We start from the raw sequence: 24,328 nt of genomic DNA, 5'->3' as shown, positions 1-24,328 counted from the left end.
TAAGGATTAGCTCCCTAATCTCTCAAGGATCCTAATTCTCAATCTGCTGTCCTAGATGTGTCTATTATTGCTTGTCTGTCCAGAGGCCCAGCAAGTCAGTGACCCGTGACTTGCCATTTTCTAAATGGGGAAGCACTCAAACAGCCGGGTGAGTTCTGGGAATTTGAACTTAGACATAAATGGCAGTGTTTTGTGGTGTCTGGTGGAAAGGTAGAGATGTGATGGCTGCCATGCTGGACCATGAATGAGATGGGGAAGAAGAGGCAGTGATCAAAGGGAAGGAAGAGAAGATGCAGGGAAGCAAAAAGTGGGAGATCATGTGATCTGTTGTGATCACGCAGCCTTGGACCGCAGCTGTCTCTTTCTAGATTTTTTAAACTTTGGCTTTAGTTTGGGTCCTCTGGGGTCTGTGGATGTTTCTGTTGAGCTTCCCTTTCATTTGCTTTGGTCAAGTTCTAATGTGTTTCTGTTTTTAAGCAAACAGCAGAGAGCAGGTATTGTGTGGACTTCCTTAAAACATCTTTGCTGCTTTGCAGAATTAGGGGAAGGGACAGATGACTTCCTCTGACTGCCTGGGCTGGAACCTCTTGCCTTTTGAGTATTTGTGCTACTAAAATATTTGTTTAATTGAACTGAAATTGGTAAAAGCTGTGAAGATATTCTGGAAACTGCAAAAACCGACTGGTGATGAACTCAAGGATTATTAAGAGCCTGATTAAGATTTGCTGAAATCTCCATTAGTCATTTTTGCCTCTCTGTCACAATGAATAAGGCCCAAAGAAATAGCTAAAATACACAGAAGTTGGGTGACTTTTAATTTCTTCCTGTGACGAATTTGAAATTTAACTCTATCTTTAATATAAAAGTACAACATAAGGATGTTCTGTTTATCTGGTATGCAAGGAAACTCTTAATCACACTTGATGCTCAAGTCCCCATGGGCAAAAAGCTAGTTACCTGCTTTTGTAAATTTTCCAACATAACTCTTTCACAGTCTACAAAAAGTCCAAAGTTTCCATCACAGCGAAAGGTCGACTTTCTAGGTGCACAAAATAATAGCTAGATCACCTGTTACTGAAGAAGTACTTTGGTGGTTGGGTTTTCATAGTGATCAATTTCACTGGTTACTTTAACTAACCTGTGTAAGCTTCAGCCTTCCTGTTAGAACATGAAGTAAAAGACAAGACACAACTACCCAAAGATCTAAGCTAAAGAAATGGACACCTGTTCTCTTCATTTCGTGGCTATCTACCATGTCCACACTTGTAGTGGTTTTGCATGCTGTGGGAGAAGAGATTCCAGATGCAGAAACATTACTAAGAGCGTAAATGCATTCAGATCAGTGCTAGCATCTGACTAGGCACAGGTGCAATCTTTGGTTCCCTAGGAGTTCCTGCTGCTGCGTGCTGGCCTGCACACCCTCCTGAGCTCCCTCGCTACCACCGCCACACACACAGTCATATTTTATCAGGCGATCACACCTGTCAGCTACAAGGAAAGAAGGAACCACCTCTAAGCATCCATAAGCATCCTGTCCTCATCTTTGACACAACACTCTGGGTTTTAATTATTCCCTGAAAGAGAGAGCCATCCCAGGATCCTTGGGTGACATTTTCCAGTTTCCTGTCGGCTCCACTTAGGAGAAACAAATGGGCTGGCTGGCCTCCCTCTAGATTGAGTTTTTCATGAAGTCATTACTTCTGTCACGGGGAGTATTTTCAAATTGAAAAATCTGAAACAATAAATGATGGTGAAGCAGTTAATAACTGTTAAGAAATCACATTTGGAAAATTGCATTTAAGCAATAACCTTTCTCCCTGTAATTAAATGACAGAAAGGTCCTGGTTTTAATTAAGTCAGCAATTTATAGTTATGAAGCTATACTTCACTATGCAGATTAGCAAATGATAGGTCACAGAACACCCTGAGTGCATTTTGAGTGGGCCTGATATGGTAATTACTCCACTGTTCAGTGGTGACCACATTGAACCGTATCTCGAGATGAAACAATTTTCTTTTCCTTGCTCCATGATGTATAACTAGGATGAGTAAATGTACCACGAGCACTGCCTTGCACATCTTTAAATTAAAATGGATTTTAAATGAGGGGGCATGAGCGGAGGGAGCACATTTGAAGAACAGCCCTGGCGTGAATGGGCCACTAGTCAATGCCAGCAAGCAGAGAATATGTCATTGTTTTACAGGGCTTTCTATCTTGTGCCTGAGTGTTTGCTGCAGATTTATGAGGAAGTAAAATGCTAATGTTAGTGTATTTATAAACATATGATTGGGATTTCATCTATAATTTATTTGCTGGCCCTACTCTCTGCCTCCTTGGAAAACAAAATGAAGTGCTCTGTAGAGTAGCCCAAAGGGTCATCAATAAAACCTTCACATTTTATTTAACTAACCCCCAGCTCATATTACACATTGATGATCACATTGTGAGATGCTTTCTGAAATGTGTATTGTGTCTTGTCTCTTCTCTGCCTCAGGCTCTGCTAGGGCAGAATCCCAATCCTCACTGGACGACTTCACGTAGCCCAGAAGGAATTTGTTGGTGGGAGATTGTGTGTGTGTGTGTGTGTGTGTGTGTGTGTGTGTGTGTGTGTGTGTGTGTGTGTGTGTGTTTTACCTCAAGGGCCATGGAGAGGAGAAAAAAACTCCGGTCCTGGAGAGAAACAATATGGCAGAATAAGGCAAAGACACGTTTAAACAGATGGAGAATCATTAGTTAGGGTGAAGCTGAAAGGATGAGATTTCAGGAGACAGGAGAGGACAGGCCAACAGCAGAGGGACGCATGGAGACCTGTGGACACTGGGAAGCAGCAGAGACAGCACAGCGATGTTGCAATGACCAGATACCCCAGCAGTGGTTGGTAATCAGTGATCAGAGCTCCACCAGTGGCCAGGTGGGAAGGGGATTTCACTGGAAGCTCAAGAGGTGAACTCAGGCCTAAACTTGCTTATCTCACAGGGAAAAGTACTGACTTGGCATCCTGCAGGTTCCACCCAAAATAGGTATGGGTGGGCTCCAGACCTAAGAATAAGCAGGGCCAGACTCCCACCAGTGCCATGTCAGGTGCCATTTTGTGCACTGAGCAAAAAGGCTGTGTGTGTGTGTGTGGGTGGGTGGGTTGGAGAGGAAGGGCTGGAGGAAAAATAATGAGCTTCATATACACTAAGCTGGGAGAGAACTCACGTTTGGACCCAAGGGGAAAACAGTACCAAGTTGGAATTCTATGAATTCTATCCAAAATAGGTCTGGTTGATGCCCAGACATAATGGCCAGCAGATTCCAGCAAGACCAGCACCGCTAGTAAGCCAGTGATTTAAGACAACTGATGTCTCCCTAGTCCCGGGAGCGGGATAAAGGCTGCGCAGGCAGTGTTGCAGCCACAGCATAGAATCACAGGGGTGGAAAGTGGTGAGCCAGGAGCTGGGGCTACAGAGGCTGTGGCAGAAGACTAACACAGTAGTATGGGACAGAAGCTCACTGGATGGAGTGGCACAAGTAACTGCAAATGAAGAACTGGGTACTGAACGCAATCAATAAAATTGACCTGTAGACCAATGGGCAACATAGTTTAGGAATCTGCCATGAGGAGAGGAATCTGCTGACCAGAATAGCAACGCCCAAGAGCAAAAGAAGAGATAGATACATAATGTATATTACTGATGCCTCTTCCGCAAAGGAGCAAAAAGGCCTTTGTCAACCTCAGACTTAACTGAGGAAGACATTAAGGAAATGGGGGATAGAGAATTTTAAAATCTTGTTATAAAGCTTCTTATTAACAACAAGCAGCACATAGAGGAGTCCAATTAATTTATGGAATATGTTATACAGGAAATAGTAACAGTGACTCAAATGAAAGCTGATATATTAGAAATTAAAAATGCAATGGGTAAAATTAAAAATATAGTGGAAACGCTCAATGATAGAATGAGCAAGGCAGAAGAATCTCAGAATTCAAGACATTTCCATCAGCGATGGGGAAATAATAAAAAAGCTGGGGACCTGGTGCAATAGCCTAGTAGCTAAATCCTTTCCTTTCATGAGCTAGGATCCCATATAAGTGCTGTCTGTGTCCTGGCTGCTCCACTTTCCAAAGCTCCTGTTTATGGCCTGGGAAAACAGTAAAAAGTGGTTGAAAGGCTTGGAACACTGCACCTGCATGAAAAACCTGGAAGAAGCTTCTGGTCCCTGATTTCAGATTAGTTTAGTTCTGGCCATTGTGGTCACTTACGGAGTGAACTTGTACACAGAAGGTCTTTCTTGGTTTATCTCCTGCTCTCTGTAGATCTGCCTTTCCAATAAAAATAAACAAATCTTAAAATTAAAAAATTTTTAAAAAGCTAGAAGAGGAACTGAGTTAACATAAGAAAAGTATTCAAGAATTAAGAGATACTATTAAAAGACCAAATAGTTATGGTAGTTCCAGAAGGTGCAGGAAAAGAAGCTGGGCTTAAAAATGTGTTCAATGGGCTCAGCGCGGTGGCCTAATGGCGCAAGTCCTCACCTTGAACGCACCGGGATCCCATAGGGGCACTGGTTCTAATCCCAGCAGCTCCACTTCCCATCCAGCTCCTGCTTGTGGCCTGGGAAAGCAGTTGAGAATGACTCAATGCCTTGGGACCCTGCACCTGTGTAGGAGACCTGGAGGAAGTTCCTGGCTCCTGGCTTTAGATCGGCGCAGCACCGGCTGTTGCACTCACTTGGGGAGTGAATCATTGGAAGGAAGATCTTCCTTTCTGTCTCTCTTCCTCTCTGTATATCTGCCTTTCCAATAAAAATAAATAAATTTTTAAAAAATGTATTCAATGAAATAAAAGAACCTTTTCCTGATCTGGAGAAAGAATTGGGAAACCACTTACAGGAGGAGTGCAGAACTCCCAACAGGGTTGGCCAAAAGCAATTTTTGCCACAACACATGATAATCAAGCTCTCTTCAGGTTAACCCAAGGAAAAGATCCTTACAGAAAAAAAAAATTTTTTTTAATCAATGAACATATAGAGGAACTCCGATCATACTCATTGCTGAATTCTTAGAGGAAACTCTACAGGCTAGAAGAGAATGATGCGACATATTCCAGATTCTAAAACGAAAAAAAAACAAAACCAAAAACAAAAACCTCAGCCCAGAATAACATACCAGCAAAGCTTTCCTTTGTCTTTATAAATGAAATGAAGTTCTTCTACAGAAAAGAGAAGCTTAAAGAACATGCCTCTTCCAGACCTGCCTCGCAAATGATACTTAGAGATGTCCTGTTGGAGGAGAAAAGGAATAGCACCTTTCAAAAACAAAGGCAAAGATAGGAAACATCCCAGTAAAATGACAACAGAAGACAAACTCATCTATATTACTGGACTGTATAAAAAACAAAACTATCATGCCTGCAAGAGACACATCTCACCAACAAAGATCAGTGGCAATTGAAAGTGAAAGGATGGAAAAAGACATTCCAGGGTAATGGAAAGGAAAACCTGGCTGGTGTAGGCATCTTATATCAGATAATATAGACTTCTACAGGAATAATATTAGATAGTGATCAAGAGATCAATTCAGCAAAAAGAGATCATCTTTATTAGTTTCTTAGGATTTTTTTTTAGCTCCAATTTTACTTGGTTTGTCTCTCCCTTTTCTTTGCTAGTCTGGCTAAAAAGCCTGTTTTTGCTTCAAGTTATTATAAAAAAAATGACTCTACCTTGCATTTTGTAGTTTTTTAGTTTCAATTCTATTTATATTTGCTGTGATTTTTATCATCTCTTGCTTCCTATGTTTTTTCTTCTTAAATAAGTCCTTAATATGCATTATTAGATCATTTATTTGAGATAGTTTGATTGTAAGCACCTTCCACTACTGTTTTTGTTACAACTCATGGGTTTTCACATACTTGATTTTTTTTAAAGATTTATGTTTTTCTTTATTTTGCAGGAAAGGCAGATATACAGAGAGGAGGAGAAGACAGAGAGGAAGATCTTCCATCAATGATTCACTCCCCAAGCGGCCGCAATGGCCAGAGCCAAGCCTATCTGAGGTCAGGAGCTAGGAACCTCTTTTTGGGACTCCCACGTGAGTGCAAGGTCCCAAGGCTTTAAGCCGTCCTCAACTGCTTTCCCAGGCCGCTGTCAGGGAGTTGGATTGGAAGTGAGGCCACTGGGATTAGAACTGGTGCCCATATGGGATCCTGGTGTATGCAAGGAGAGAACTTTAGCTTCTAGGCTACTGCACTGGGCCTGATATATTTATTTTTATATTTATTTCTTCAAAAAGGTTTTTATCTTCTCATTAATTTCTTTAGTGACATATAGGTCATTCCATAGCATCAGTTTCCTCAAGGTTTCTGATTTCCTCTTTCATAACTTCAGCAACACATTGGTCATTCAGTGGCATGTTATTTAATTTCATGTTGTAAATTTTCTATTTTTTCTTCCTGTTGTCGATTTTGTTTAATGGCATTTCGTTTAAAGAGATGGATATATAGTAGCTGTGCATTAGAGATAATCATATCTCTATGATGTGTAGATACAATGCAGTATGCATTTCTTCTTCCATATCAAAGATGGAATCCCAATGAAACTTAGATATATCTTGATAATAGGATGCTGGACTTTCTGCCATTGTCCATGCCTACCATTTCAGGATATACTTCAATAGCAGAATGATGGACTTATGACTGTTTATGAAGGACTATACTATTGTAATATAGGGGAATTTAGGGAGGGGAAGAAATTTGAGGAGAGGTAGGGAGAAATTGCAAAGCCTGTGGAACTGTATCATATAATAATGCTAATAATATTAATAAATCTAAAAAAACAAAAAAAAATAAGCAGAACAGTAAAAAAAAAATCAATTCCTTTTCACTTCACTCTTAAAAGTTTTCCGAACATCTGAACTCTTGTGAGATGACTTATTTTCCGGTGTTTGATTTCTTCTTCCCACCTCTTATTTCCCTGTTGTTCTTCATTAAAGCATGTCTCTATCCAAACACACGGAGAGTAGACACCACATCTTGTGCCTTTGATATGGGTTTAATCAGGCTTCAGAATCTCTTTCTTAACTTGCAGTTATTCTGTAATGAATTGATGAATTAATGAGTTCATTAAGGATATGATACAAGGAAAAGCCAGGCCTTGAGTCATAGCTAACATGGTCAATATCTCAAAATTAACCTCCATTCTGAGAGCCTTGCAGAAACTCACAGGCCCTGATCCAACAAAATAATACTGTAAATTCATACAGACCAGAATCCAGCTCTGCAAGTCATTCCAAAAGGAATGTGCTGGCATCTTTCACTGAGCAATCAGGTGAAGGCCATGCATACTGTGGGCCAACCAGAAGCCCGCATATGAGCTGTCTGCACACTGTTCACCCTTAACTTTGACCTCTTCAGATTCACTTCTTTTAATTCTTTGGAAAGTGTGGGAATCGAGCATTAGTTACCTGATATCTTGCTCTACATAGTGCACGGAAACTGTGATGCTTATCTACCACCCCAGTGTCAGTAATTCACTTGCTCCCTGTCAGGTGAGTGGAACAATTTTTGGAGATTCTGTAGCAATTTATCTAACCTTTATGATGGGTGTTCTTTAACATGAACAAAGCTTGATGTCAGACCATTATTAAAGGGTCAAATGGTTTCCACTATTTATCGGCTGCATGGCTTTGGGAAAGTCACTTACCCATGCTTTGCTTCATGCTCCTCTTGCTAAAAGGGGAATAATCATAGCACCTATCTCAGAGGGTTATTAGGAAGATGGAATGAAAGAAAATATACTTATGTGTATATACATATAAAATTCACAGATTCACAGTGTACATTAGGTATCAAATTGCTAGAGATAACATCATATGAATTATATGAGACCAAGGAAATGCACAAAACATCCTATGGGAACACAGAGGAGGGTGGCCATGCAGCTCAATCTGGAGAATAACAGAAGATCCTCACCTAACTTGGGAGTTGCTGCTGTGTTTTGCATTGGATTAGGGTGTCAAGGGCAAGGTTTTCATGGGGGAAGCAGGCAGACTTGAGTGTTACTCTAGGATTCTGAGCCTGAATCATCAAAAACTTCGATTCATTTGGTCCTTATGTGTAATTATTGGTTTCAAGGTTAATATCTTGGGGAGGGAAAAGTCATGTTCTTGGAGCTGATTGCAGGAAAGAAGGCAGTGCTTCTTCCCTTGACTGTATCGCAAGGACTGATTCCGAAAGCCTTCTCAGCTGCTGAATTCCTGATTTCAACAGGGTGTTGCTCCTGCTGATGGGAACGAGGTGAGGGACAGCCCTCTGTGACGGGAAAGTAGGAACTTTCTGAAAGAGTTGCCAAGGCAAAGAGAGTTTAATTTCCTGATCTTCTTGAATACCCCAGAGAATCATTATCCAGTGAAAATGCATGTAATTAAGGTGGGTGGAAGGCGGGAACTGAATTATGATAAAACTCATGCCTGCTGATGTGTTTGATGACAGAGGAGAAAATCATAAAGGGAAAGATGATGAATTTCTGTCTTTTCTTTGGGAATAACTGACTTAGAATCAATGTAATGAAAAATTGTCAAGTGAGCACAGAATGGCACAAAAGAAGAATAAGTTTCTGATGGAAATATATTAGATCGTGACAGAACCACACTTTCAATTTTTCCCTGGGGGAAAAGCATTACCAAAAATGTATTATTTGGTGAACAACTATGATCATGTCACTTTCCAGCTGAATAGCTCTCAGTGATACTTAGAAGAATACTCCCTGAAGAATGAAGTTCAAAATCCTGACCATGGCAAAAACACTGCCATAACAGATTCTAGTGCCCCTCAATAAACTCATCTCATCTGCTACCCGACGCACACAAATGGACATAAGCACACATGCTAGCATACAAGTACCACAGTCTAGGACTCTTCAAACCAAAGGCATCAATTACTCTTCCTTAAGTGTGCAATGTTCTTGCTCATGCCAGAAAGTCAATCTACAATCCCAATATTCAAATTGCAATATCGTCTAAAGCCCTGTTAAAATATCACTTTTTTCATCAAACTTTTTCAAAGCTAGAATTGATCTCCTCTTACTGCTCCTATAGATTTTCTAAAGGTGGTCTTTAATAATATTTGGAGGGGCCCAGCGCGGTGGCGCAGTGGTTAAGGTCCTCACCTTGCACGCCCGGGATCCCATATGGGCACCGGTTCTAATCCCGGCAGCCCCACTTCCCATTCAGCTCCCTGCTTGTGGCCTGGGAAAGCAGTCGAGGACGGCCCAAAGCTTTGGGACCCTGCACCCGTGTGGGAGACCCGGAAGAGGCTCCTGGCTTTGGATTGGCATAGTATCAGCTGTTGCGCTCACTTGGGGAGTGAATCATCGGACGGAAGATCTTCCTCTGTCTCTCCTCTCTGTATATCCGCCTTTCCAAAAAAAAAAAGAAAAAAAAATCTTTAAAAAAAAAATAATATTTGGAAATAGGCATGTGGTGTGCAGGATGCTGCTTGGGGTGCCCACATTGCATATCTAAGTGCTTGATTGAGACCCAGTTACACTCTTAGTTCTAATGCCTGCTTATGTACACTTTGGGAGGTAACAGGTGCCCATCAGAGACCCGGATAGAATGTCTAGCTCCTGGATTCAGCCCTAGTTATTGTAGACATTTAGGAAATGAATAATTGGGTGATAGATGTCTCCTTGTCGCTATTCCTCCATATTCCAATAAAAAAATTAAAAACAAAAATCATAATCATTCTTGCATTGAACTTAATATGCCTATGTTGCATTTTTAGTATGGTTTCTTTATTAATGTAAACTATTTGAGGACAGGATCTATGCCTTACACATTTTTGTAAAATTAAAACACTTTGCATGATATTGGCTTTAACAATAACTTCCTCTTTTGTTTTGGCTAGCACTCATCAGATGGCCACAGTGGCCAGTGGTGAGCCAGGCTGAAACCAGGACCCACAGGTCTCACACATGGATGGCAGGGCCCGAGACACATATGCTGCTTTCTGCTGCTTTTCTCAAGCCATTTGTAGGGAGCTGGATAGGAAGTGGGGCAACCTGTATGTAAATTGGCACCCATTTGGGATGCCTGCATTGCAGACTGTGGATTACCAACTACACCATGGCACCAACCTCAAGCTAGGAATATTTTTTAACCTAGAAGGTAAGTGTCAGTGGCAGAGTTAGGCCTGGCTTTTTGAAACCATTTTTTCAAATCTCATTGTGTGAGAACTAATGTAGAAAGGGTGAAGCTTGGCCAAAGAAGATCCATTACAGGAGTTGGCAAACCAAGGGTGGTGGAGTCAGGGCATGACTGGTCACTGCTAGCATAGCTGCTACTCCTGAGTCCCTCATTTCCTCCCCATGCAACCTCCAGCCTGTGCTAGAGAGCAGGTTACATCTTGGCCATGGGTCCAAGAGCAGTCACTCTCAGGATAGAACAGGTAGGATACTTTCAGTCACAGGGAGCAGAAAACACAGCTCCAAATGGATGTGTTTACAGGGCTCTTGATTGGCTCCTGTAACAGCAGCCTTGGTGTCAGATGGGCGTCAAGGTGGGTGTCCTCCAGAGCCATCTTCACCCCTTGATGTTCTGTGAGCCACGCTCCTCCACACGTTGGCCTCATTCTTAGATCTATAGTAGGGTGCTAACTAACATCAAAAGAAAGGTTACTTCTGGGAGCTCCCCCCTCCAAAATAAATAAATAAATAAATAATAAATAAATAAATAAAAAGCAAAAGCTTTCAGAAGCAATCACTGCCTTTTATTGACCCAACTGGATCATATGTCCATTCCTGAACCAATCACTGGCAGGAAGGTGGATCTAAGCCAGCAGGCCCATGTGGGAGTGGGGTTAACTTCTCCTGAGTCACAACAGTGGCAGATAGGAGTATTAAGATTCCGTGAGTACTCTCCTCTAAATAAACACACCATAGAGAGCTTGTTGTAGCACAGTGGCTTGAGCTGCCATTTGCAAGGCTGGCTTTCCATGTTGGAGTGATGGTTAGAGCTACAGCTGTTCCATTTTTGACCCAGTTCCCTGCTGATGCAGTCTGAGAGATAGCAAGTGAAAGCTCAATTGTTTTGGTCTCTGATCCCTGCCTGGGAGACCCAGATAGAGTTCTGGGCTCCTGGTTTTGGTCTGGCCTGATCCTGTTACAGGAATTTGGAGAGAGAATCAGATGAAGTCTTTCTCTCTCTCCATTTTGAGTATATGAAAGGAAATTTAAAAATTAAAATATGAAGTAAGTACACCTCTACTTCCTATTCCGCACTGGGCTCTGGGTTTTCCAGCTGCAATTACTCTTAGTCAATGTATGCTCTCTCCTCCTTGCCATTTTTGTTCACTTCGTTCTTTCTCCTCTAACTTTTCTTCCCTTCTTCCTTCTTTCCATTCCTGCTTTCCTCCCCTCCTTTATTTATTTCTTCTATTTTACGTATTCGTCAAATAAGCGTTATGCCAGGCTCTGGGACAGACACCATATACACCTGGGTGATCAAGCCACCACTGTCCTTTACGTGGCGAACTCTGTAGGTCAGTGCCCTGCAGATTTGGTGAGAAACCCCCTCAGAAGTGCGATCATGATTATCTGCAAGCAAGAAGACATAGGGTAGTCACAGAGTTATGGCACTAACCAGCAAGTTTGTTTCAGTTAAAGGGGAGAGCAGTGAGGCAGGGAAGACTGATTTTTGTCCACCCAGAATTGAAATACCACATTAAAATGCTTCCCAGCACCAAGAGGTTTGTCCATTAAATTTAATTAAGCTTTCTTTAGAATCACACATCTTGGGAGATCTATGAGGCCCAGGGGACAAAGTGTTTGCTTTTGCCAGCCTTTGCCTTGCTTTTGCATCATTCTTCCTGACCAGAAAACCTCCTGCCTCTATTGTTTAGCAGACTTGTTCCTATTTAGTGGCCAAATGCAGGCTGTGAAAGGGGGGAATTCTTCTGGCTGGATCCTCCCAGAGTTTCTGGCTTCAACAGCCTCTTCTAGGAGAGCTTGGAGGTTCAGGAGCTTCATTTTTTTTTTTTCCTATTCCCACGGTCTGCCTTAACATGGATTTGCATTGTTACAGGAACAGCTTCTCAGGGTCTCTGACACTCTTGTATCTCTCAAGCAGCTCAAACATTCTGGAAACTGTGATTCCTCCAAAGGGACCATCTGGGAGAGGCATGTGCCCAAGCCAACCTTCGAGTGGGTGTGAATTCCTCAGCTCCAAAAAGGAGCAATTCTATCTAATGTGCCAAAGCTTACCCTGGCAACTTCCTTAGTAGCAAAACCCTGGCATGCAGTCATGCTGTGGGGGAAATGTTTCAGTTCTGTTTCCCAGCTCTGAGGACCTGTTCTTCCTCCTGTGCTTGGAGAAACATACCCCTTTGAGTTGTAACTGACACCAGTCGTCAACAGCCTAACGATGACTGAACACACACACGCACACACGCACTTGAATATTCCCCAATCCCAATGCTGAAAATGGAAGGAAGTGAGTACTCTGGTTGACCTTTACCATATCTCCCAAGAGTGTTCTCCAGAATGTTAATGAGTTTTGCATGGGGGTTGGGGGGAGACTCACTGATCAAAGATATCTAAGAAATAATGGAATCAAGGCATGGTATGATAACTAGATAATCCTCCACTTCCGAGTGCCAGGATCCCATATGGGTGCCAGTTTATGCTCTTGCTGCTCTACTTCCTATCCAGCTCCCCGCCTGGGAAAGCAGTAGAGAATGGCCCGAAGCCTAGGGACCCTGCACCCACATGGGAGCCCTGGAAGAAGATCTCAACTCCTGGCTTTGGATCAGCTCAGCTCTGGCCATTGCGACCTTTTGGGGAGTGAACCAGTAGATGAAAAATTTTTCTTCTGTCTCTTCTTCTCTGTGTAAGTCTGCTTTCTCAATAAAAACAAATAAATCTAAAAGAAATTTAAAAAGAATGAATTCAATAAAAATAAACAGGCTCATTGCAGGGACTATAGGAGGCTTTAGGATGCCAATACGCAAGGTGCAGGGCCAGGAGACATTGGAGGAGAGGAACTATAGGCTTTGGCTTTGCAGATCATTTGCACTTACACTTCTTTTTGGACTCATCGATTGATGCTGGAGTTCAAGGATATGTCCTTTTGAACACAGAGACTTCCTTGATTTTTGTTCATTCTTCCACCTCCTATGACAGCACCCTGATTTTGTGTTTTGATTTTGCAGCAGGGATTTTGATTTTTCCTAATGAACTGGAGGACTAGACTGCCTGGAGACTTTTTTTTGCAAGGAAAATGAGCGGCTTCCATAGAGAGAATGCCTGTCCTAGAGAAGAAGCAGACAGTTTGGGTTTGACCCTGTGGCAAAATCTCCAGTCACCAGAGGGAAAACGAGCAACAGAACAGGGAGAACTCTTTCAGTTGGTTTTCTCTTCTGTGCCCCATGGACTATGTGCTTTGGAACCAAAATGAGCAGGGTAGTAGAAGCAGAGATTCTGGCTTGTAGTAGGTTCGAGCAGTCCTGCTTTGAAGACCTCCAATAGAGTTTTACCCATAAAAAGGAAGCGGGCTTTCTGTCCTGTCTTGTGATAGGACTCTGATCGGAGCATGGTGCCCAGGAAAGAATAGCAGACTGATACTACGTTACCATGTTCTTACTGGCAGGAGGGTTGGGTGCTCTCTCTCTCTCTCTCAGCAGCAAGTGTGCACAGGAGTTACCTGGGCATTATTCACAACAAGTTTTTTTTTTATACTCTTGCACTTACATAGTTTAAAGAAATGTTATGATTAGTGGGATATCCATCTTGTTTTATGTAAGAATGAAACAATTGTGTATTTTTAAAGTAGACAATTTTGTGTCTTGCCTGCACAATTCCAAGCCAACTGGCCACCCAGGGAAGTGACTTTGCCGTCTATGTGTCCCAGGGCAGGTTCCTTCTTTCTGGTTGTGTTACCATATGTAGCCAAAGCAAAATCAACAGCATGTCTTCATTCTGCCTGACAGGAAAAATATAGGAGATAAGCAATTTAAAAAGAATTTTGAAAAGCTTCAAATACATCAAGTGTAAAAAAATAATCTTCATGGCTGGCACTGTGGTATAGCACACTAATCTTGTGGTGCTAGCATCTCATATAGATACCAGTTCATATTCCAGTAGCTCCTCTTCCAATCACATTCCCTGTTTATGTGCCTAGTCCGTGGGTCCCTTCACCCACCTGGGAGACCCTGAAAGAAGGTCCTGGCTTTGGACCAGCTCAGTTCCAACTGCATCAGCCATTTGGGAGCCTGAACTAATGGAGAAAGAGCTTGCTTTTTTTTTTTCTTTTTTTTGCCTTTCCTCCTCTCTGTAGCCCCGATCTTCAAGAAAAATAAATAAATCTTAAAAATAGTAACTTTCAAATACTTATCACCAAGATTGGACAACTACTAAACTTTTGGCAGTTTCTTTTCAAAAACATGTACTGAAAATCGCATATACCATTTGTTTCCACATTTCATTGGTAAAGGTTTTGTCACATGGCTACATCAAATTGTACATTGTTTGTACATATGAGTTACTTCTTAACAGAAAAAAGGGGAATATCTTAATACTCTATGCTTGTTACCTGAAATAACCTCGCAAAATTAGAATAATTCTGCACCAATATATCCAGGGCAGGACGTTGCATGGTTTGGAGCCTCAGTTTAGACTCAGCTGAACCAATAGAGACCAATGAATGAACTTTGCTGAGTGGGTTACCTACACTCTAGAAACTCTGCTTGAATATATTCGATGACAGTGAGTTACTCTTTCTCACAGAGAAAACAAGAAAGTTGAAACCCAGATAGGGTCGTATTGCTTAGGCAGTTCTTTGAGTTGTGATTTGAGTCCTGGTTTCCTATCTGTAGTTGAATGTTGATGATGCTCTTATCTTCGAAGAGAAGGTGCTGGTTTAAGCTTCTGTGACAATGTCTTGATAAAAAGAAGTTCGAATTTTTTGGCGAGTATTGGACGGCTGTTTTGGCTACCCAAATTCTGGGAAACCACAGGTGATGGCTCAGATGACTGGGTTTCTGCCACCTCACGGGATTGGGCTCTTAGCTCCTGATTCTTGCCGTCAGTCTTGACCAAGAGCCCTTGTGGTATTTGAGGAGTAAACTAGAGCATGGGAGCTCTCTCTACCTCTGTTTTCCTGCCTCTTAACTTAAAAATATTAGTAAAATTTATTTTGAGAAATAAAGGGAGTAGGGAGAAAGACTTCCCAGTTGCAGGTTCGCCTCCTAAAAACTTACAACAGGCCAAAATCAGGAGCCCAGAACTTAATCTAAGTCTCCTACAGGAAGGGAAGGGTGTTCAAGTACTTGAGCCATCACTGGGGCCTCTCAAGATGTGTAAAAGTAGCAAGCTGGAATTTGGAGTGGAGCCAGACTTGAACTGAGTCACTGTGAAATAGTCACTTAAGTAGTACCTTAAACACTGTGCCAAATGTCCATTCATTCCTCAATAATTAAAAAAAAAGTATAGACAAGCATAACAGCCCTCAGCTAGCAATCCCCCAACTAGGCACCCCAGTTCCTCACTTCTGAGACTTCTTGGCTCACTCTTCGTCCACATATCAGTACCATCCTTGGGCAGCACTGAGATGGCTGTGGTCATTCCAGGCCTGGGTTCCAACATGACAATGTATAGAGACAGAGAGCATGGCTCTCTCAGGGTCTGTCTTAAGAGCAAGGAAACTTTTCCAAGGAGCCTCTGTCAGCTTTTCCTGAACATTGATTCAAATGAGATCATGCAGTTTACTCCAGAACCAATTCCCACAGCCAGGGAAATGTCATAACTTGATTGTTTTGGGCCTGGGTTCCTTATTCCTTAAGCAGAAGGGGAGGGCCTCCCCTAGTGACTGTTTCATAGTCTACCTTTGGAGCTTGAGTCAGTCCCTAATCACTGGGCTACAACGCAGTAGGGACAGAGCAATGGACACTCAAGACAGAAACAAATATGGTTCCTTCATTTGATTTTATTTGAGAGGATTCAAGAACTTAATCCAGAAAAAATTTGCATGAGTCAACATCCTATGAGTGCCATCATTAAAACTCTTACTTCAGGATCTATAAACTACTCCTTATTGCTAAGAAGATATCATATCACTAGTGAATCACCAGAATGAATATTACAGAAGTCTCCTACTCATCTATTGGTTGACAGAGTAAAACACGAATTTAGCAAAACATAATATGTATGCCTCCGACAAGTTATAGCTTATTGCTTGCCAAAAGATTTTTCCCCCTTAAGTGAGCTCATTTGTGAAAACATTTTGCTGTTTTGCTTAAAATCTATCCAAGGCTTGTAATATCTAAATGTCAGAGAACAATGGGATGCATGCATCTTGATTGCTGTGGTCATTTGTATAAATCAAGGGAGAAAAATTGCTGATAGGCCAGACACTGCAGGTGAATAAGCAAACCTCCGTAGAGAGATGGATATCAATTTCCCATGATCATTTATTGAGAGGATTTACATCTTTCATCAAATATCCTAAATATTAAGATATGGAGCTGGCAGACAGAGATTGAAGTGCAGCCTTGCCGCTTGTGGGTTTGTAATTTTAGGCAGTTACTTAAGTACTCTGGGCCCCAGTTTCTCATCAGAGAAATAGGAATCACAATCTCTTCCTTCAAGGGTTTCATCAAACTAGAGGATGACACATGATAGTTCAGCACAGTGTTTGGGGCATACCCAGTGCTTCATAGATGGCAGCTGATAATAAAATGACCAAGGCATTCCAGAAACTACTAGTTCTGCAAAAAAGTTTGTAGGTAAACCCATGCTTGCTTGGATCAATTAGTTCTTGGTGGAATCGTCAACCCAGAGACTAAGCTGATGAACTGTGCTGGAACCCCTCAGCCAACCCCTCTCACTGTCAATGCATGAAAACTTCTCTTTAATTGCAACCAAATATGTAACAGTTTATTGGGCTTTGGTTGTGTCCAACACCTTATTATGAAGAGTAAAACAAGGGAATAAATAACTTTGTGCACCTCGCCATTATTCTTACTTTTAAGCAGATTATCAAACTACAGTCTACAAATATGTTGGACAAGTTGTGGACATGTTACTAAGCTCTACGTAAGAAAAACAAACTGAACAGCTTGAGTTTAGCTCCAAACTCCCCAGCCTTTGGGTCTTGTGTTCCAAGAAGCCATATTTGAGTGCTGTGGGATCCTCTCTGAGGTTCCCACAGGTTCCATTAAGTTCTGGAAATGACCATTATCTGGCTCTTTTTCAGAATGATCAAGTAGTTCTTCCCAGAACTTTGTCCACAGCTGCATCAAGGTGGACTTGAATAGGTGAAAAATGTTTTTCTGACTCCCAGAAGTTTCATTTAACTATGTAGCAGAAGACACCTGGAGCAGCAAGAGGGAAATTTGTACATAATTTTTTTTCTAATGAGTTTTGGGGCAGTTTATTCTTGCTGATCCAGCAGGTCATTTCATTTGATGCTGTCATCTGTCTTTGACTACCATCTATCTCCCACATCTATTTTGTCGACCAACCACTTACACAAGCACAGAATTCATTTCAAATTTTTCTGAATTTTCTATTAAGTCAGAAGTAGCATGAATCGAATAAAGACACAGTAGCCCAGGTTTAAAAAAAAAAACTTTCCTTAATGCATCATTTCTTTTTATTGATAACAGAAATTTCCATAGCGTTCCATCTACAATAAAGCCTCGGTGCTCACAATGCATTATACAAACATATTATTTCCTTCTGGTGCATTAACTTTTGGATGACTTAGGGGGACAAAGCATTACCAGAGTAGTGGTTTGGCTATATTCTCCCTTGACAACCGGCCAAAGCTCCAATAACAAATGCTTTGCTGCTTACAAAGCTCTTGCCACTGAATATCCTTTGGCCACCTCTCTCACACATTCATACTTCGGTGGTAATAAAAACCACAACATATCATAATATTTATCCAGTGGTGATAAGATAAAAGCTCACTTTTGGGAGCATCAGGAGTAATATTTAACTCAATTAGGGAGTGGTGAGTGTTGCCAGCATCGACTGTTTACAGAGAGCTCTTGGGATCTCAGCTTCTCCCCAGGCACCAAGGCGGATGCTGAAACAGCTTCCAGGTTCTTTAGAAGAGTGCCTTTCACAATTTACTTCTTGAAGATGTTCTTTAAATTCATGGCAAGTCTAGGGAGTCTATAGTGAGTGGTCTTGGCTTTTCTTTGCTCCTTCTAACAGTTTCTATGTCTGGAAAGTGACCCATCCTCCAACAGAACGCTCCTGCCTGGTACTAGTTTCCAGAAGGTAGGGCACACTCTTCTAGGGGTAGGAGAGGGTATCTTAGGGACACACCCAGCATCTAGGCCTTTAGGAACCTTAAATCATTAAGGTGAGAAATGCACTCCCTTCCTAGTTTTCCTTTAGCACCTTGACTGTTGAGCAGGGAGTCTTCAGCCACCTTTCATGCCCTTGAACACATGGGGAATCTTCCCATCCAACAAACAGCATGCAGGTATCTGGCCCTACACAAAAATCTGGGTAGAATTCAGTGCCTTCCACTTCTGGTCTTCACCTTCCACTTATGGCAAGCAAGTGTTACTCTCTGTAAATGTCAAAAATGTTAAGTTTTTCTTGATGGTACATTCAAGAGGAGTTTAAAAAGAGTCACCTAAAACACTTTTTTTTAAAAAAGATTTACTTTTTAAATTTTTTTTATTGGAAAGGCAGATATACAGAGAAGAGAGACAGAGAGGAAGATCTTCCATCCGATGATTCACTCCCCAAGTGGCTGCAACGGCCGATGCTATGCCAATCCAAAGCCAGGAGCCTCTTCCGGGTCTCCCATGCGGGTGCAGGGTCCCAAAGCTTTGGGCCGTCCTCGACTGCTTTCCCAGGCCACAAGCAGGGAGCTGAATGGGAAGCGGGGCTGCCGGGATTAGAACCGGCGCCCATATGGGATCCCGGGCGTGCAAGGCAAGGACCTTAACCACTGCGCCACTGCGCCACTGCGCCGGGCCCCTCCAAATACTTTTTAAAACTAATGTACGGTGGACATAGATGTGGCAAATCCACAGCAATCCTATTCGAGGAATGGCCAAGATTTAGGATGTTATTTCCTTCCTGTCTCCCCTCCTTTATCTTCTTTGTTTTAAGGATCACCAAAGATTCCCTTGCAGCCAGCCAGGCCATGTGTACTTGAAGAGCAGCTGAGCTGAGGACAGACAACAATGGCTTCCCAGCTGTAGTCAAGGGCTCCTTGGCCACCTTCTTGATTGGGCCTTGGAGGGAACCACAGGGAGAGCTGCTGTCCCAGGACCCTGCTGGAGACGCTGGCAGGCACGTGGTGGCCTCATAGCCTGGCTGGGTAGGGTCCATCCAGCCCTGCAAAGTGAGGAAGGTTTGGGAAAGGCTTTGCCTTTGGAGACTTCTGAGGGTGAAGGAGAGCAGAATCTCAAACAAACAGAGCACCCTTTTTGTGAATCAAACTGTTGCATTGCAAAATAGAAACATAAAAAGGAGGAAGGAAAGCTCAAAAAGGCTCCTAGAGACCCTGGCCTCCACTCTGCCTTACATTTCCTTCCAGGCTCCCATCCCACTCTCTTTTTAATGTGACTTTTGTATTACAAAAACTATTTTACACTCTGACGTCTGTGCTTGGCCACTGTCATTACCATTGAGCAGCCTCTGTGCTACTTGTATTAGAAGGAAAAAGTCATTACAGAGCATGTAATAAATGAAAAAGGAGGCCAAAAAAGAAAATTCGTTTTCCCCTTATTTGTGTTAGTATTTTGATATAGACAACTCTGAACTCTTTCTTTTTCTCCCTGCCTCTCATACGCTCTTTTGCTGTGTTGAGACATGCTCCTAGCAGTTAAACTTTGTTGAATATCTACTGTGTGTGCCAGACCCAGTGCAAAGTACTTATCCAACATTTTTTAAAAAGATTTATTTATTTATTTTTATTGCAAAGTCAGATATACAGAGAGGAGGAGAGACAGAGAGGAAGATCTCTCGTCCAATGATTCACTCCCCAAGTGAGCACGATGGCCGGTGCTGTGCCGATCTGAAGCTAGGAGCCAGGAACTTCTTCCAGGTCTCCCACATGGGTGCAGGGTTCCATAGCATCGGACTGTTCTGGACTGCTTTCCCAGGCTACAAGCAGGAGCTGGATGGGAAGTGGAGTTGGTGGGATTAGAACCAGTGTCCATATGGGATCCTGGTTTGTTCAAGGCGAGGACTTCGGCTGCTAGGCAACGGCACCGGACCCTTTGTCCAACTTTTTTTTTATTGATGTTTTCTTCCAGCCCTATCAAGGCCCATTAGCTCAATGACAGATGCAGAAACAGACTCATTCAGGTTAAAGGCCATGGTTAAATTTATACATTAGTCACTAGAAAATTTGAGAGTTGATTTGGGATAGCTTGAAGTTTAACCAATGCTCTTAACCCCAGCCCCCCCATTCACTGTCCACCTTGTTCTTTGATTGTTTTATAATGATCTGGAGAGCATAATTCACAGTAGAGTTTCTCAACACTAGTTATCAATTAGAACAACTGGGGAGCGAGCTGGTCTTGTGGTTCAAAGGGCTAAGCCACTGACTGCAACACCAGCAACCCATATGAGCACCAGTTCTAGTCTCAGCCACTCTACTTCCAATCCAATTTCCTTGCTAATGTGCCTGAGACAGCAGCAGAAAATGGCCCAAAGAGTTGGATCTCTGCCTTCCATGTGGGAGACCTAGATGGAGCTCAAGGCTGCTGACTTTGGCCATGCTGAGCCCTGGTCATTGTGTGGCCCTCTGGGGACTGAACCAGAGAGAGGATGGAAGATCTTACTGTCTTCCTCTGTGTGTGTGTGTGAGTGTGTGTGTGTGTGTGTGTGTGTATGTATGTATGTCTTTTCCTCCCTCTTTCTGTATCTCTGCCTTTTAAATAATCTTTTTAAAAAAAAAAATCAACTGGGAATTTTGAGAACAACAGCAGCAACAACAACAAACAAAACAAAACAAACAAACAAACAAAAACCTGCTGCTGAGCCTCATGTCCAGGTGACTCCTAGGAGATTGAATTGCTGGTGTTTCCCAGATGCCCGGATCCCTTTGTGTGTAACCAGGGCTGAGCCACACTGCTTCTTAGTTTAGTGAGTTGATGGTTTTCCTATTATTGGAAATTCAGTGCTTGACAACCAACTGATGCTTTAGATCCTCCACCAGGCAGCATCTAGCTTCTTTGCAAAGGACAACGTCCGTGTTCGTCACCGTTCCCCGGGGCACTAAGTTAAAAAACAGATGTCAATCCCTTTACATGTGGGCGCCAGTGAGTAAGGTGGGTCAGAAGATGCTGAAAATTTATATTTAGGGGCCCTAAATGTGAGCACCCCAAACCTTGGAGGTGCACTGAGAAATTTCAGGTCACTGGTCTGGGTATGCTTGAGTGGATGCTTAATTTCCTTTTTCAGACCTCAGTGATTTCTAGCAGAGTATATAGAGTTCATGACATACACACATCTGGACTTGGGGGTGTGGATCAGAAATATTTGCAGGCCAATATGTCAGGCACAGCTGTTGCCTTGGCAGCCAGGGATGGTGGGGGTGGTCTCATTGGAGGCCCCATCTGGGTCTTTGCTTGCAGCAGCTCAGCCTTCCCTGCTGGCTTCAGCTGCATCCCATACCTAGGTGCTCTCTGTCCTGCTAAGAGGTGTTTTGTAGCCCTCTCACTCTCAACCTCTCAAGGGGTCCAAGAGTTTTGGCATCACTGTGTTTCATGCCAACCATGCCAAGAGAATGGGAAACAGTAGTTTCTTAAAGGAGACCGTTAGATCAAAGCTGACCGGCATCAGATGCAGAGTCAGCCCAGAAGGGAGCTCACGGAGGCCAGAAGTGGGAGGCACGATCCATCCTCAGTGTGGCTAGAGGGGAGACAGGAGGGTTGCAGAGCCAGACAGAGCTGAGTCTGAATGCAGATTTCAATATTTCCCTCCCTCTCCACCTTTCACAGACAAGTTGCCTCTTTGAAATGCTGTTTTTCTGTCTGCAGAATGGGAACCATGAAAGCCACTTCACCAGGTTGTGCAGAAAATTAGGCATATCTAGCAGGGGATCTTTGTGTCGCTTGCCCTTCAAGCAATTGCTTTTAAATGGCACACAAGCTTGAGAGTTCCATTGGCTGTAGTCAACCTAACAGTTCAGTAGAATTCACATTAACCAGCATTTTGAAGACTTCTTCCATGGCAAGTCCTGTTGTATTCACCATTCTGTTTCCTCTTCCATCTCTGGACCATCTCTTGTCCTCATCCCTCTAACTACATGCTTCTGTATGTCCCCTTCTTCTCCTGCAACCCACCTCCAAAATCAAATTAATTCTTATCTGTTCAGTTTGATTCTCCTGCATGCATCACTTCTCTCCTTCTAGGTTCCTGCAGAGCCTGGGCCAAAGGTTCTCAGAAGGGCTCAGAGGATGCTCTGAGCTTACCGTCCACAACCACAAGCTGGGAATATGCAGATTGCCTTCTCAGAGTTGCTTGTGAAAGTTAAGTGTAAAGTATTTGGCACAGGGCTAGGTTCATGGCAGGTGCACAGCACATGTTGGTTTATATAAATATCATTGCAATACATTATAGCAAAATAGTCATTTTAGTGTGTAAGTCAATGCATTTTGGCAAGAAGAAGAGAGGGAAACATGGAGATACTGATGATTGAAAAGAGCAGGTATTAAACCAGTGGTATTGAATCTCTTTCTTTCTTTTAAATAAATAAGCATTTAAAATTTTTAAAGAAAAAGGATGAGGAAAACAGAATTGCCAGATTCAAATGGATTTCCAGACACTGGCTTCATCTAGAAATGTGATTTCACCTCTCAGAGTTAATGAGTTTCTAGAGTAAAGTTCTGTGTGGAGGGAAGAGGTTTCAAGTGCCAAGTTCTATCCACTCCAATTCTCATGCACTGTAACCCTTGGCACATCTTCTTCACCCTAGAGTTCTGATTCTGGCTCGGTTTTTCAACATGGTATCAGTTAATTATGGTAATAGGATAAGGCATTCTTGGGCTGTGGGGAGATGCTGGACTACTTTGGAGGAGAAGGTTTTGGAGGAAGGGATTTAGTATTAAGCGAACAAATGGCATCAAAGCAGCAGTGAGAAAGTCAGTGTCCCCTGAAGTGAAGTTAATGGGGGGGCGGGGGGAAGGCTGGGGTGAGGAGCAGCTCATGAGGAAAGCTGAAGAGGATATGAGTTCAGGTGTTTTGTGGGGATCACGGACCATCCCAATAAGTGAATGTGGGGAAGAAGTTGAGTGGATTGTGAAAATGTCCCAAACTAAGAGGAACAGTGCAGACAAGATAAGGCAAGGTGTGCTTACATCAGCACCAGTGGTTAGCTGCCCACAGGCCTCCAGTGGCAGTCCTCCAGGTACAGTAGTGGCCAACACAGGCACCTTCCCTGGGGCTGGAAGTGATTCCCCCTTACACACAGCAAGAATTCAATCAGAGCCTATCTTGCATCCTTTCTTGGCAAGGCCTCTTTCTCCAGTGACCCTAGAATATATATGTGCATCTCAGGACCCAGGGCTCTGGGATTCTGGTATCTAAGACAGTTTTCTGTGTCTTTGATACCAGCTCCATCAATCCACTCCTGCGGTTAGCACGAGTTGGATTAGATACATTTGAGGTGAAACCCTAACTTTGTTGTTCCTCATTCTGTCATCTTAACTCTCTAAATTTCAGGTACGTCATCTGTAAAACAAGAATCATCACACTCTTTTGTTGAAGTTGTTAAAATAGAATGGGAGATACCGAAGTTGTATGCGAGAAGAGACTTGGGGAGGACATGGTTGAAGAAAGATTTCCCTCAGCAGCAAACAATTTGAGAGCTACTTAATTCCTTTCATTGAATTCTTCCAACCAGGTTGTACCTTTATACACGTTTTATAGATGAGACATTAATGAGACAGGGTAAGTAACTTGTCTCAGTTCACACAACTAGAAAGAGGTGGCTGCTCTGGGATTTGAACCCAGGCATCCTTTATTGCAGTACACCATGCACACGAGCCTCCCACACCATGTACAATATGCGTGTGTGGATTATATTGTTTCTGAGCATAGCTTTGTTGGACACCAAGCAAAAGAAATCTTGCCTTAATGAAATTTGCTCTGAGTCGTGATTCTTGCCCTTTCTCTTCTCATTTATCTACAGATCCCCCTGAAGGCCATGGAGGTAGTAAGGTGGCCAAGAATTTCAGTTGGAGCAAACTCCATTTGCTTTCCATCCAAGATGACTGTGCATTTCCCAGGTATATTAGGAGCCCCTAAAGCATAAGAGCAGTTGAGTGTGGCCTGGGCAGCCCCTTCATTTCTGAGTTAGTCCCAGCAGAGAGC

Source organism: Ochotona curzoniae, unplaced genomic scaffold (genome assembly GCF_017591425.1).
Source record: "Ochotona curzoniae isolate NIBS_2020 unplaced genomic scaffold, NIBS_Ocur_1.0 contig_3432, whole genome shotgun sequence".
Lineage (NCBI taxonomy): Eukaryota > Metazoa > Chordata > Mammalia > Lagomorpha > Ochotonidae > Ochotona > Ochotona curzoniae.
The sequence above is the reverse complement of the archived record's forward strand: the minus strand, read 5'-3'. Positions refer to the sequence as shown.